The 14,172-nt window shown below is 45.7% G+C and overlaps 1 long non-coding RNA gene across 1 annotated transcript; it reads left to right on the plus strand.

The window, feature by feature from the left end:
• The first annotated feature begins 117 nt into the window (after nucleotides 1-117).
• On the plus strand, nucleotides 118-7,226 carry LOC116835019 (uncharacterized). The gene is made up of 3 exons (XR_004376098.2): nucleotides 118-256; nucleotides 1,766-1,918; nucleotides 4,307-7,226. It is a non-coding gene; the product is annotated as an uncharacterized LOC116835019 (long non-coding RNA).
• Nucleotides 7,227-14,172: the final 6,946 nt, after the last annotated feature.

Raw genomic sequence — 14,172 nt, forward strand, 5'->3', positions numbered from 1 at the left:
ACGCCGGGAGAGGGATCCTCATGGAGGCGGGGGCTAGTACCTGGACGCCAGTGGCGCATTAGTCGCTGGGCCAATGGGCCCGTGCCCAGGGCCCCCCGACAACTGGGTGTGTTGCGTGAACTACATTATTCTGAAAATTGCTGGATGTGAGATGCTGTCATAGGCTAAATGTTAAGTGAAATGATATAGTGAGGGCGGCACGTTATGGGACGAAGTCCGAAAAGAACACGTACTACTGGGTGGATGGAGAGATCGAGTATGTCTATACTGCAACTGGGAGTGAGCTTCCCTGCCCAGGTCCATGTCTTGTGCTGGTGAGGCTTGCGCTAGGGGGTTAAAAAAAGCCGTGTGGACATTGCAATTTAGGCTGGAGCTCAAGCTGTCAAATCCATCCTCACCCCAGCTTGAGAGCTCGAGTTCCAGCCTGAGTGGCAATATCTGCACAGCTATTTTTAGTATGCTAACCGGTAGCATGTAGACATACCCATAGAGACTTGGACTTCTGGATAGAAGACTCCTCACTTGGAAATTTAGGAGGTGGAATTTGAAGGAGAGGAAGCTCTGCTGGACTCTTATAATCTTAGGCTGCCCCTTCTAGAGTAAGAAATAGGACGGTCACTAAAATGGTCCAATAGTTGCACAGATGTTTCGTTTGAGGTCTGATCCAAAAGGTATTTTTGTCATTTACGCATCATCAAGAGGCAATACCATCATGTGAGACTCAGGTCTTGCTTACATCTCAGAAAGGTGTATCCTTAAAAGCATGACTATATAGTGTTTTAAAGCTCCATCTATGGTTTGGTTTGAGATTTCTAAAACATTAAATTTATACAAATTATTTTTATTATTATTTTGGCCTTTGAATAAGAAACCAACCAATAAGGATCCTAGCCTCATGGGATGCTGGGCTTACTGAAGTCGATTGCAGGGATTTCACTCTCTGTATTTGCACAGTACCTAGTGCAGTTGGATCCTAATCAGAATTACTAAGCGTTACTTCAATACAAATCAAAAATAGAAACCAGAATAATGAGTTACAGGGAGGGTTAGTGAGAAGAAGGTGAAAATTAGAGGGATATCCAAAGCAAACCAAGAAAGTGAGAAGAGCAAAAAACTCCATGACAATGGGGATTTCTCCATGTTACATGGGAAGTACTGACTGCTGGGCATGGTATAAAACCCAAGATAGAATTAGCAGTTGTTAATTCAGCCTCAGACACTTATGTACATGCTGAATGTTAAGCACACATGTAAGTGTCTACAGGATCAGGCTTAAGAGTTTAATTTTCAAAGGTGCTGAGCACCCACAGCTTCAGCTGCAGTCAGTAGGAATGGCAGGTGTTCAATGTCTCTGAAAATCAGCACTAACTGCCTTACCTAACCTGCCACAGAGATTCAGTGCTAGAGCCAGCAAAGAATGTTTCACTCATGGGTTCTGGAGTTTTGCCCGGCAGCTTGCCTTTGACTAAAGTAAATTTTGAGATGGGAGAGCAAGGGGGAATGAAGGGGGGTTATTATGGGGGATGGACGATGCAGAGAGTCTTTTTGTATGGCTTGCTTTGAGGGGGTGTTGGCTTGTTTTTGTTATTGATCACAGCACTAAACGGACGCTGAACTTTCAAACCTCCTGCTTCAAGTGTAGCATGTTCTCAAAGATGGATACATTGCTTGGAAAAATATTTTACCAGTTTACATACAAAAGGTATAAAGCTAAGGGCTAGTAAAATGGTACATCTCACTGAAGGTTTTTCCATTATTACTGTAGCCCTTTGTCAACAGGCAACTGGGTTTGCTCCAGAGAGTTATCTCGGTTAAGTCTCAGTGCAGCAATGAGCTTGGTATAAGAAGACTCCTGCACCCACACAGAGCCCCTACTGAAGTGAAGAACTTACAGTCAAATCATGGGAGCTCCAATAAGGTGAAGTATCTGCCCATGCGTAGCTCTTTGCAGGATCACTGCCTTACTCAAGAAGAAAAAATACATTGTCCATCGTCCGATCCTATAAACTAAGCAAGATTAAGTTGCGAGTTGGTTCCCATACTGCCAAGGAATATTTAATGCTGCAGGAAGAAAATGTAATAGGTGTAATTCTTCCCCTGAATCAGTACCATACTAATGCTTCAGTATGGGGTTAGGGGTGTTGTGCTACTGGAGGTGCCATCTTTCAGCTGACACCTAAACCTCAAATTCAAGTAATCTCTGGTAATTAAAGGGTAGGGGGCAGTGCAAGCCTCTTCCCAGTGGTGGGAAGGGGGGTAGGTGAGGAGGGATAGGCATAAAATCCTGCCACAGGACCCAGCTCCTCTATGTGGTCTCACCCCATGCTGGCCCTGCCTCCTCCTTGCTTCTCCCTCCCCACCCACCCCCAAGGCACTGCCCCGTGGCCAGGCCCAATGCCAGAAGCTAGAACCAGGAAGTGCAGGGTGGCTGCTGTGCTGGCTGGTGCCACGATGCAGGCAGCTGCGGCGCTCCCCCATCGAATTCTCCTGCTGCTCCTGGTGCCTGGGGCTGCAGCTGCTCCTCAGCTCCCTGCTGCCCTTTGACTGTTCCCTGCTGGGACAGAGTGGGGGGTAATAGGCACCTATATAAGAAAAAGACTCCAAAATCGGGACTGTCTGTATAAAATTGAGACATCTGGTCACCCTAAGGTCAGTCCAGGCTGCTATGGGGAGCCCTGGACCCTCCACCTGCCCTGGACGGCGTGCCCCAGTGGGTGGAGACATGGGCCAAGGGCTGCTTTTGGCTCCCCCCACCCCCAGGCTTACTCCAGTGCTGCTGCTGGCAATGGCACTGCCTTCAGAGCTGGGCCCAGCCAGCACCCCCTGCTCTCTCCACTCTGCTTTCAGAGCTGGGTGGCTGCTATAAAGGGGGAGGGGGAGGGCTAAGGCAAATTTGAGGTGGCTATTGCCCCCACAAGCCCCTCCTAGTGCTGCCCCATTAAAGGGGTTTCTACCCTTTTTTGCCCCCGCCCGCCCCCCAATTTTTTTCCCAAGTGTTTTACACCCTGTGTAAATCCACCAGTAGTAGACTGGTCACTGGCATGTTTTAACGACCATACAGTGGTGCTGGAACAATTTTTATAGTGGGAGCACTGAAGGTGAAAACCATGTCTATGGGTTATTACTACTTCAAGCCAGGGAGTGCAGCAGCACCCCTAGTTCCAGCACCTATGCGACCATATCGTCTAATCTTGCTGTGTTCCTTCCACCCATCCTTTACTATTTGACAAATATTAAGTCACACAAAAATGCAGTTCTGTGGGGATCAGAACTATTTGCAAATTCAGATAAAATTGAGCAAGGAGTTTCAACCCAATCAAAAATGAGGAAAACTTTTTTAAAAAAGTTGAAATAGTTTTTGATATTTTTGAAACAAACCATTTTGGGGCTTTGGCTGAGCAGGGGTGGGAAGAGGCAGGGTGGAGATGGAGCGGGGGTGGGGGCATGGGAGAAGGGGTGGGGCGGGACAAGGTTTGGGGCAGAGCGGGGGTTTGAGCACCCCCAGGGTCCGGAAGAAGCCGGCACCTAATTTAGTACCTTTCATACACAACAAATTCCTTTGGTGGCTATCAGTTCTTTTATATAGTTTTTATCTAATTAATATGATAGGGTTTTCATTCAAGAACTACAGTTTTCCAGAAAACGTGGATAGTGATGGAAAGTAAGACAGATCAAGCAACAACCTCTCAGCAAGTTTCTCATTCTCCTTTGCATTTGTGCATTGCACGACTCGTGTTTATGACTGTGTGCTCAATATGGCTCTCTTTAGTGTATACCCCTGAGACCCCATGCTTAAAACTCTCCGCTGCTTTTGCAGCTAATTAAGATTTTTCACTGTGCAAGCACACAAACAATAAAGATGCTAACTCCGGTTTTCTGGGGCTGACAACAACTGAAAAATCAAGAGCAAAATAAACAAACAAGCAGAAGCAGGTGGCTTAATTTGTGTATTTATAGACATTCATTTACTTTGAGTTCAATCATGTAGTCCTTACCCTTTGGTATTCTTGCTTCTGCTGCTGTGGTGCAAGACTTGCATTTGCAAATTCCAATAATATTTTATTTTAAAATCAACAGCTGATAAAGCATGCAATTTCTGGGAGGCTCAAGGTATGTTTTTTCACTGCTTTGCCCCTGATTTGGTAGCATTTTACACCCATCCCATTCCATTATAAATGAAGATCAAAAGTGGAAGTCAGTGGAGAATCAGGCCCTACCAAAGCGTGGATTAACCAATTTTGCAATGTGCAATGTTTCCTATCCTTTTCAGCAAACACTAATTGTTTATCCATCATTACCTTAACAGGTGGATCACATGGTTGTAAACTGATGCAACATATTAATTTGCTCCTATTTGCTATCTGGAATATAGTCTGCAAAAGAATAAAAGGCAAAATTCCTGTTGTACCCATCCCCGCCTCCCAGTTTTCATACATTTAATGGAGGAAATTGTTCTACAAGATAAAAACAACTTCAGTTTAGCGTGCCTTGATACATTACAACTGGTACAGCTAGTCTAAATCCAACACTACTATAAGTACACATGTTGCAATGTGTTTTTGGAAGAGCAAACTTCAGAAAACCTACAGTTATGTCTTGCAAAAGCATTGTATATTTCATATGTTTCTGTGATTGCACGCAGGTTACAGCAGTGCACCCCCTTATAGTAGCTAGCACCCCAGGTAAGCCCAGCTTCACTTCCTTTCACCCAGCTTATAAACAAGTCCAGACAGACCCTTTTAATCAAACACCCATTTTCCAAGGGTCTCATTTATTAACTAGAGCCATAAACATAAAGTGGATCTTACTCAGCTACACCCAGGGATGTTCATTAACTCTGGCTTAATCCAACATGCAGTCCCTAGCTCCTTCCTTCCAGAGACTCTTCTTTCCTGTGCCTATAAAGAGTCTCTATTTCTGCAACCTTCTCAGTTCCTTCTGTGGGTTATGCCTTTCAGTCTGCCCTTAGGCAGGAATCACCAGCTCTCCTGTCTGGAACTGGGATGTAGTATTAGTTAGTCCCCTCACTGTCTCCTTAAACAGGAGTCTCTTCAACTCTCTGCTCTGATGCTGTTTATCAGATTTCATGGTCCTCCTTAGGGAGCCATCACCTCTCCTCTCTGAAGCTGAGTTATGTTTTAGCCAGCAAGTAAGGCCTTTGCCAGGTTCTCCCTCAGCTGGCCCCTTTTCCTTTATGAGACTTCAGGCTGCCTAGCAGCTTAGCCTTTCCCTGCTGGTGTCTACTCTGCTCTGAGAGAGGAGGTAGTCTTTATGCTGGTCCCCTTTTCTCAGCTCATCCCTAATTGGTTAGATGCGAGGGGACCGTTGCATGGCCATGACAGAATTTCCTCCCAAACACATTCTGGGAGTGCTTCCTCTTTCCCAGGTCCTTATATATATATATAAAATCAGACCTTTCAACTTTTTAAAGGGCCATCCCACATACCAGGGTGGGTTGACCATTAGGCACCACTACTCTTAAGGGACAGACTACCCCATCACAATCTCAGAATAAGTAAACACTGAATTACTGCAGTCAGACATAATTTTGCAATGATAGGACTTAATCCTATTCCTATTGAAATCAGTGAGAGTAGGAATAAGCCCATTGTTTGGAAAAGCAGTGCTTTCATTATCATCAGCTTGTTTTTATTTCTGCAGCGGGCCACCTTGCTCTTTATCATATTGTTACGTGAGAGGGGGCCTGAGCTAGAACCTAGCTATGAGGGAAGGGAGTTTTGGGGGCTCCTGAAGTGGAAAAACTTGAGAACAACCGCCCTAATGATATCACAATTTATATAAGCAAATCAACATTGCTGCTGGTCAGCTGACTGATTCCAGCTAAAGATTACAGGTTCATGTTTAAGTTCTCCATCCCCAACTCAAATTGATTTTATATACGTTTGTATTTCCAGCCAGTGATCAATGAATACTATTGATTGCCAATGCTCTGGAAACAATCATAGTGCATGATGGGATCAATGATATTTTAAACAACATAATTGATTCTTCTTGTTATCCAGTTGATCCACAGTAAAAATAATAAAATTTAAATATCAAATAAAATATTTACATGGCAAATGATGGGATGTGAAGATTAGAGCAGATGTTTTCAGAGAACTGTCTATAAGTATAGTATCAAGTGAACTTTGTTCACATGCAGCCTGATGCTGTGAGGTTCTGAGCACCTTTAACTCCCGCTGAAGTCACTGGGGTTTGAGTGCTCTAAACATAGAGCAATGTTGTATAGGGGACAGTGAGGTCCACAGGCCTATCGATGCAATTCCCCGTTTGTCTACCTCTGATTCTGCAATGATGTGACCTGGGGAAAGTCACATAGGGGCTGAAGTCTGTACATTAAAACTGCACACCCAAAGGTAACTGCATATGCATTTTGCATACTAACCTCTGGTTTCCATATCAGAAAATTTGGTTCCTCTATTCTTCTAGCTGCACATCTATAAAATTGGCATAGCAACATGTGTTGTAGAAAAGGGTTTGTATGGTTTACTTCAATTTCTTATTTGTAGTATTCTCATGCTTCAAATGAGTCATCTTATGGTGAATGTCCAGAGCGGTCAAGTAGAGACAGTCTGAATGGAGGAGAATTCAGTGAGTCAGATTGTAAATGATTTATTGAAACATACAATCTGATCCTTCTTCATCTGTCGGGATACTTTAAAAACTGTCTTACAGTAAATACCGATTAATGACAAGGAGATTGATGTGCAATGTGGGATGTTCTCAGCCAGACACATGAGCTTGCTTGCTTATTTCTTTGCCTCCTTATCCTAGGAACACAGGAGATCATAGTCCAGATCCCCAGCTGTAGCAAAGAAGAGGATAGGGCCAATACTTTGTCAATAACTCTAACATAGGTGAAATACTTGGAGGCTGATCCTGCAAACATATATTATTCCCACTGGTGTCCTACTGACTTCCTAGGAGTTTCATACAGTAGTTATGCAGATCTGATTCATAGAATAAAGCTCTTTGTTTTTATTTTATACCATTTGTGAAATTTCAAGTATTCCTTTTATAACACTTGGAGCAGAGGCAATTTTTTTTAACAAATATATTTTTAAGGGTTATTTTATCCTGTGAAATAACACAATTTTTACTTTTCAGGTTAAGTGATTCAGTGAATGAATGTTTTGTTTATTGTAAAAGAGATCTGTAAAACACACCTGCATGTTTATATTGTATAATTAAAGTTCCCAGTATACTAAGCAAACAAACTACAATTTTCAACACCAAGAAAAGGCTCCATATTTCTTTTCCATAGAACAGGTTTATTTTTTTCTACATTTTATATCCCTAGGTTCAGCTTTATAATTTATGATGTCCCAAGTGGCACTAAATTATAGTCTCTATTTTGGGGTGAGATGTGAGGAGAGTTTTCAAGGGATTTTCAGTGGCAGAATGAACCCTTTAGGACTTAATTTCAAAGAAAAGATGCCAGTGGGATGCATTATTAAGAAGAAAGCATATGGAGCCAGGGGACAGAACTTTGCTTCTGAAATGCCTCATATTTCAGGGGAATCCAGAGCCTGCTATTACTGAAAAGCCTACATAAAGTGACATCATACATTTTCTTGGATGTGGCCAGGTTGGAGCTCAAATTGTATATTTGATGGGATTTAGTGCCCAGATTGCAAGAGTAAAATATCAGGGCACATGGGGGTGGGGGCAGCCACAGGTGCACAGCCATTGGGGAGGGGGTGCACAGCCCTAGGAAGCTGCGAGGGGGGCATATTGCCCTTGCTGCAGCCCCTATCACAAGCCACTGGGCGGGGGCTCATGGCCCCGGCTCCAGCCCCTGGCAGAAGCCACAGAGCATGGGCGCAGGGCCCTAGCTCCAGCCCACGGCTGAAGCTGCAGGGCAGGGGGCGCATGATCCCAGGTCCACCCCCGCCTGTGCTGCTGGCTCAGTCCAGTTGACAGTCACCTTACCTTCCAGCAGGGCCAGCGATTGTGGCCAGGGGAGGGGGCAGGGCATGGGGGAGTGAGTATCTGGGAGGTCTGTGGGGGAGCGCTGGGCAGCGAGGGGTAGAGGGTGCTGGGCAGTGGGGGAGGTCTGTGTGTTTTGGGGTGTTAGGCAATGGGAGGCTGGTTTGGGGGTCACTGGGCAGTAGGGGAGGTCATGTGTGTCAGGATGCTGGGCAGTTGAGGTCTGTGTGGGGCACTGTGTAGTTGTGGTGGGGCTGTGGGGAAGGGCAATGGATAGTGGGGGAGGGGGAAATCTGTGTGAGTGGGGGGTTCTGTGAGGGGCAGTTGTGGTGGGACTGTGGTGGGAGGATGCTGGGCAGGGGTGGTGGTGTGCAGGGCACTGTGCATTTGTGGTAGGGGGTGTAACTGTGTCTTTGTGGGTCACAACTGATAATACCAAATTCAGGACAAACTGCTGAGAAATAGGGCAAACATACCCCAAAACTAGCAATTATTCTCCCATGAGATATGCCAAACCAGCAACAAAAATAAACTTCTGTCTCACCACACTGGCTAACAAGAAGTCATACAAGCAATTTCCTTAAGTATTCCAGTCCTTGTATCACCACCAAAAACACTAGACTTAAAGATGAGTGGTCCTTTAAAATCAATTTCATCAAACAAAAAAAATTCTTCTGATCCCAAAGGATCAGCCACAGATCCAGGTCAATATACAACTCAGCTCTTACCCAATAACCACACTGTTGCCAGTCCTTTAGTATCTAAAATATAAAGGTTTATTTACAGAAAGAAAGAAAGAAAGAAAGGTGAAAGTTAAAATTGGTTAAAGGAATCAAATACATACAATAATTGCAAAGTTTTTGGTTCAGGCTTGTAACAATGATGGGATAAACTGCAGGCTTAAGTCAAGTCTCTGGTTGCTTCCAGATCATTGGAAGGTCTTCAGTCCCTGGGTTAGAATGCTCCCATTTGTGTAAGTTCATAGTCCAAAAGTTTGAGCAGACAAGAGACTTGAGCAGGAAAGAGGCAAAATGGAGATGTTTCCAGTGCCTTTTATAGCTTCTACCATGTGGAGGGAAATCCATTGTTTCAAACAAAGCCCTCAGCACAACTAATAAAAAATTACAGGTAGCAAGATGGTGTTTGGAGTCACATGGGCAAGTCACATGTCCATGCATGATTTCGTTTAGTCACAGTAGGAAAGCCCATTAAGTGTAGATAGGCGTCTCCCATGGTCCAGTGTGAGTTAAGGGTTCCTTGATGAGCTACTTAATGTGAATAGTCCCTTCAAGATGTGCAGGCTAAATACCTTGTGGGCATTACCGCAAAAATAATACATGCATACAAATAGTATAAACATATTCAGCAAATCATAACCTGTCTATAGACACCTTACTTGACATAATTTGTACAAGTTTTGTTACAGTTATATAATAATGGTAGCAACAATAATCTGCATGGTCATATTTAATCAGATAATGTCACAGGGAGGTTATGGGGGGGCATTGGGCATAGTGGGGCCAGGGGGCGCTGGGCATAGCGGGTCTGGGGGATGTTGGCGCGGGAGCTGTGTGGCATGGCATGGGCCTGCCCCCAACAGGAAGGGGCACACTCGCAGCACAGGGCCAGGTGAACCAATGTGCATCTGGCCATGCCATGCATGCCCCATTGCCCCTGGTCAGCCCCCCCTCCACTGGCCTGCCGCTCGCCTTCTCACCTGAGGGTTGGGGCAGGGGGAGGAAGTGTGGGGCAGGGTCCAGGTGGCTCTTACTTGGGGCAGCTCCCAGGAAGCAGCTGGCAGGTTCCTCTGGCTCCTAGGGTCAGAAGTGACCAGTGGAGTCTGCACGTGCTGCGCCCACCACAAGCGCTGGCTTCGCAGCTCCCATTGGCTGGGAACTGTGGCCAATGGGAGCTGCGGGGATGGGACCTGCTGGCATAAGCAACGCACAGAGCCCCCTGGCTGCCTCTGTCCCTAGGAGCCAGAGGGACCTGCTGGGGGCAGGGCCCAGGCAGCACTTACCTGAGGCTGGCAGTTCTCTCTAGCTCTTAGGGTTGGGGTAGCCATGGGGCTCTGCTCGTGCCTGCAGGCCCTGCTCCCACAGCTCCCACTGGCCGCGGTTCTCAGTGAATGGGAGCTGCGGAGCTGGCACTCCTGGCAGGTGCAGCACTCAGATACCCCCCTGGCCGACCTTCTGCCTAGGAGCCACAGAGTCTTGCCATCCAATTCCTGTGAGCTGCGCGGAGCCAGGTAGGGAGCCTGCCAGCTAGGGTGATCAGTCCAGCCCCACACCAAATATCAGGACAAATGGCATCATTACCATACATCGGTCAAGATGTGGGACAAACAGCTAAATATCAGGACAGTCCAGATTTTATCGGAACGTCTAGCCACCCTAATGGGATTGAACTGCAGAGACAAAGGCCTGCCACTGAGAATGCCCTTCACCAGGCTCTGTCAAACTTTCTAGCATAGTAATGGAGGCAGAGGGAGGCAGAGAGGGAGGCAGTTTTTAAGACAGCTAGGGTGCAAGTCATTTAGATGTCACAGTGACACACTGTACCTCAGCATAGCACCCCAAAACCCACATATTCACCACCATGCTATATGATTAAGATATGTTTTGTACAAAGTATGCCTTGTGAGGTATCATTTGGAAATTTATAATCTCTTGAGCATCATTGTTCTGACAAAATATATGTATCGTCATTGTCTATGAAGTTATGAGATTTTGCTATGACTGTTTCTGAAACGGTGTGAGTCAGGGAAATGCCCACAGACTAGCTCTTCAGTAGTCAAGTGTTAAGTGACCACCACCAGCCATTCACCAGCAGGCGAGTTGTAAACAAGAGATTTACAATTCACATGAAAGACAGTTGCTGGAGCACTTACAGCATGGGTCTGCCAACCCCCATGACACAGCAAGGATCTTTCCAGCACCTGGAGGAGAGTATAAAATAAAGTAGAATGACATCACCACTTCACATCTCCTCCCCCACCTACAAAGAAGGCAACAAGATTGTTTGGAAGACGAAGAAACATTTGAACCGAGGGGAGTGGTCCTAACTGGAAAAGCTTTCCAGTTCCCCCAAAAACCTACAGTAGTCTATGCTAAGAGAAATGTTATTGCTTCAAATTGGAGTTAGCCTGATAAAGTTTAGGAAGTAGCTTGCAGTTTTTATCTTTTATTTCCTTTTGTAACCAATTCTGACCTTCTCTGCTTATACCACTCATAATCACTTAAAATCTATCTTTCTGTAGTTAATAAACTTATTTTAATCTTTTATCTAAGCCACTTTGGTTTTGATTGAAGTTTGGGGAATTTACTCAGGTTCCAAAGGCTGGGGCATATTCATACCCTATGATGAACTAATTAATGAGCTTACTCTGATCAAGCTGGCCTTGAGCAATGTAAGATGTACATTTCTGGGATGACAGGCTGAGACTAGGGATACATGGGTGTTGCCCTATATGTTATTCAAGAGTGGCTGGGCAGAGCACTCTGGTATTTGTCTGGAAGTAACTTGAATGCTAGAGGTTGGAATGAGTTGACAGAGTGGCAGTTCACACACCAAAGCAGGGTATAGTGCACACCAGAGGGAAGAATTAAGGGGGCACAATGATCCAACAGTCTAGATTGTACCCTGGGGGATGTCACAGTCACCAAATCTCAACACCAGGGACATAACTAGAGCGGGATGAGAGGGGCAACTGCTCAGGGCACAAAGCCAATAAGGGTGCAGGATCAGGCCCAGCAGCATCAGCCAGAGGCTAGGGTGCTCAGTGCTCCGTCCTGCCCCCATCACTGCAGAATTGCAGGCCCAGTGACCCCAGCCGGAGCAGGGTCTGCTGGGCACTAGGAACGCAGCAGCAGTGACGGCAGGCGGACAGGGCTCTGAGTGCCATCTTAGCAGGAATGCAGAAGTAGGATGAAAGGCTGCATAGCTGTTTCCTATACTGTAGGTAGGAAACCAGCTGCACCGAGGACACTGCACAGAGACGGGACACGGGGGGAAGCTGCAGCCCTCACTCGGGGTTAAAATCTGCTGCCTGCTGAAGACTGAGGTGCAAAGGGAGGGGGGCAGATCAGAATGGGGGATGGGCAATGTCTGAGCAGGGGTGGCAACTGACTGGCAGGGGAGTCCAACAGCTGGGGGTAGGAGCAGGAAAGGGGCGGAGGAGCAAATCTAGGGACAGGTGGGGTTAGGAATCAGAGTTAAGCCCTGGGACAGGAATAAAAATTTGATGGCTTTTGGAGGGGCATGCTCTGTGCCCCTGCTGCAGCTCGGAAGATCTCACTCAAGGGGCTGGAGGAGTTCTGTGCCCCTGCTGATTATTGCAGGGGCTGTGCCTCTGCTTGCCCTCTCTTGTGCATGCCCCTGGCCAGGGGTGAGGTGCTGCCAGATGGTGGCAGAGGGGGTAACAGTTACCTGACGGGATGAGTCACCTGCCGTGTTTGCAAAAATGGGGTGTGGGACAGAGGCGCTCTTTTATTTCCTGTCTCACAGGACAGTAAGTCACAGCACATGATTCCGTGGGTTGTGTTCTCCAAGGCACAGGGCATCTCAAGGCCTAGACATGATATAACATACTGAGGTGGTACCAGCGGCTGCTCCAGGCACCAGAGCTCCAGGCGCATGCGTGAAATGGCAAGCCACGGGGCGCCCTGCCGGTCCCACGTTCGCTGGTCCCACGGATTCGGCGGTAATTCGGCGGTGGGTATGCCAAAGCCACGGGACCAGTGGACCTCCCGCAGGCAAGCCGCCAAAAGCAGCCTGCCTGCCATGCTTGGGGAGGCAAAAAAGCTAAAGCCGCCCAAGGTGGTACAGGAGACTTGATTCAGTGAACTATTTTACATACACCCCCTCAAAACTGTCTCTCACCCTTTTTGAGTGTTTAAGAGTCCCTGATCCATTTATATGTCAGTATGAAGTCTCACAGCAGTTCTCAAATGTATCATACCTGCTGCTGATTCCCTGAATTGCACTCCCTTCCTTGTAATCCATTTTAAATATAGTTTTACTCTTCAAATTGTTTACTTTTTAAAATGTTATTTTTATTACTCCAGTTACTCTTAGCACTTCATCATTTACCTTTGTCAACATTGTGCAGATGGATGTCAATGTGCTATTTAATTTATATTTTAATAGCAAATAATCATTAAAAATATTTATAAGTAAATAGTTGCTAGTAGTTTTAGCAATGACATCTGTTTCTAGTATAGCACTTCCTATATTTTTACTGTGATTTTTAATTTGGTATTTTTAATTTTTTTTTTATAGCACAAGTTTAATCTGTTGGATCACGTGTTTTGCAGTGTGACTAATTTTCTGGTCTGCTGTCAAAACTTCTTCATTTTCATGTGATTTTCATTTTCAGGATTGCCTTTCTCAACTGTTATTTTGCCTCTCAATCCAGCCCTTAGTGTTTTTTCATGTGTCACAGCTTGTGGGTAGAACTTGGGTTCCAAATATTCACTAAGGGCAGTATACTATCTCCTATTGAATACTTCTCAAAGACAAACATCTACTATAATTTTTACTGAACATAAAAGCGGCCATACTGAGTCAGACCAATGGTCCATCTAGCCCAGTATCTTGTCTTCCGACCGTGGCCAGTGACAGGTGCTTCAGAAGGAATGACAGAACAGGCCATCATTGCGTGATGCATCCCCTCTCGTCCACTCCCAGCTTCTGGCAGTCAGAGGCTAGGGACACAGACACCCAGAGCATGGGGTTGCATCTATTGATGAACCTATCTTCCAGGAACTTATCTAATTCTTTTTTGAACCCCAGTTATAATTTTGGCCTTCACAACATAATAAACAACCTCTACAACCCCAAGATTGCTTGGCAACCACAAGAATTAAAAAATCATGAGTTATACACCCCCAAGACATGAATTTTTAAAAAAGAATTAAATGATATTGGGCTCTTTTATGTGCCTTTTTGTTCCTGAGCCTTTAGGGTGCAGAAGGCCCAGTCCACAAAAGTAAGAGTTAACCCCCGGAGCGAATCTTGGCCTAGCCTCACATTTTTGTTATTACCTCTCCCAAATAATTCAGATACCTAAGGCCATATCTACACTACAAACTTACATTAACTCAAGTTACATCAGCATACAGTCTCTGCAGTAAGAATGTCACTTTTGCACGTGCTGACTTAGCTCCTTGTGTTGATGGTGAGTGCACTCCCCAGGAGCGCTTGTGTACACTTCGGCCTTGT

Source organism: Chelonoidis abingdonii, chromosome 2 (assembly GCF_003597395.2).
Source record: "Chelonoidis abingdonii isolate Lonesome George chromosome 2, CheloAbing_2.0, whole genome shotgun sequence".
Classification (NCBI taxonomy): domain Eukaryota; kingdom Metazoa; phylum Chordata; order Testudines; family Testudinidae; genus Chelonoidis; species Chelonoidis abingdonii.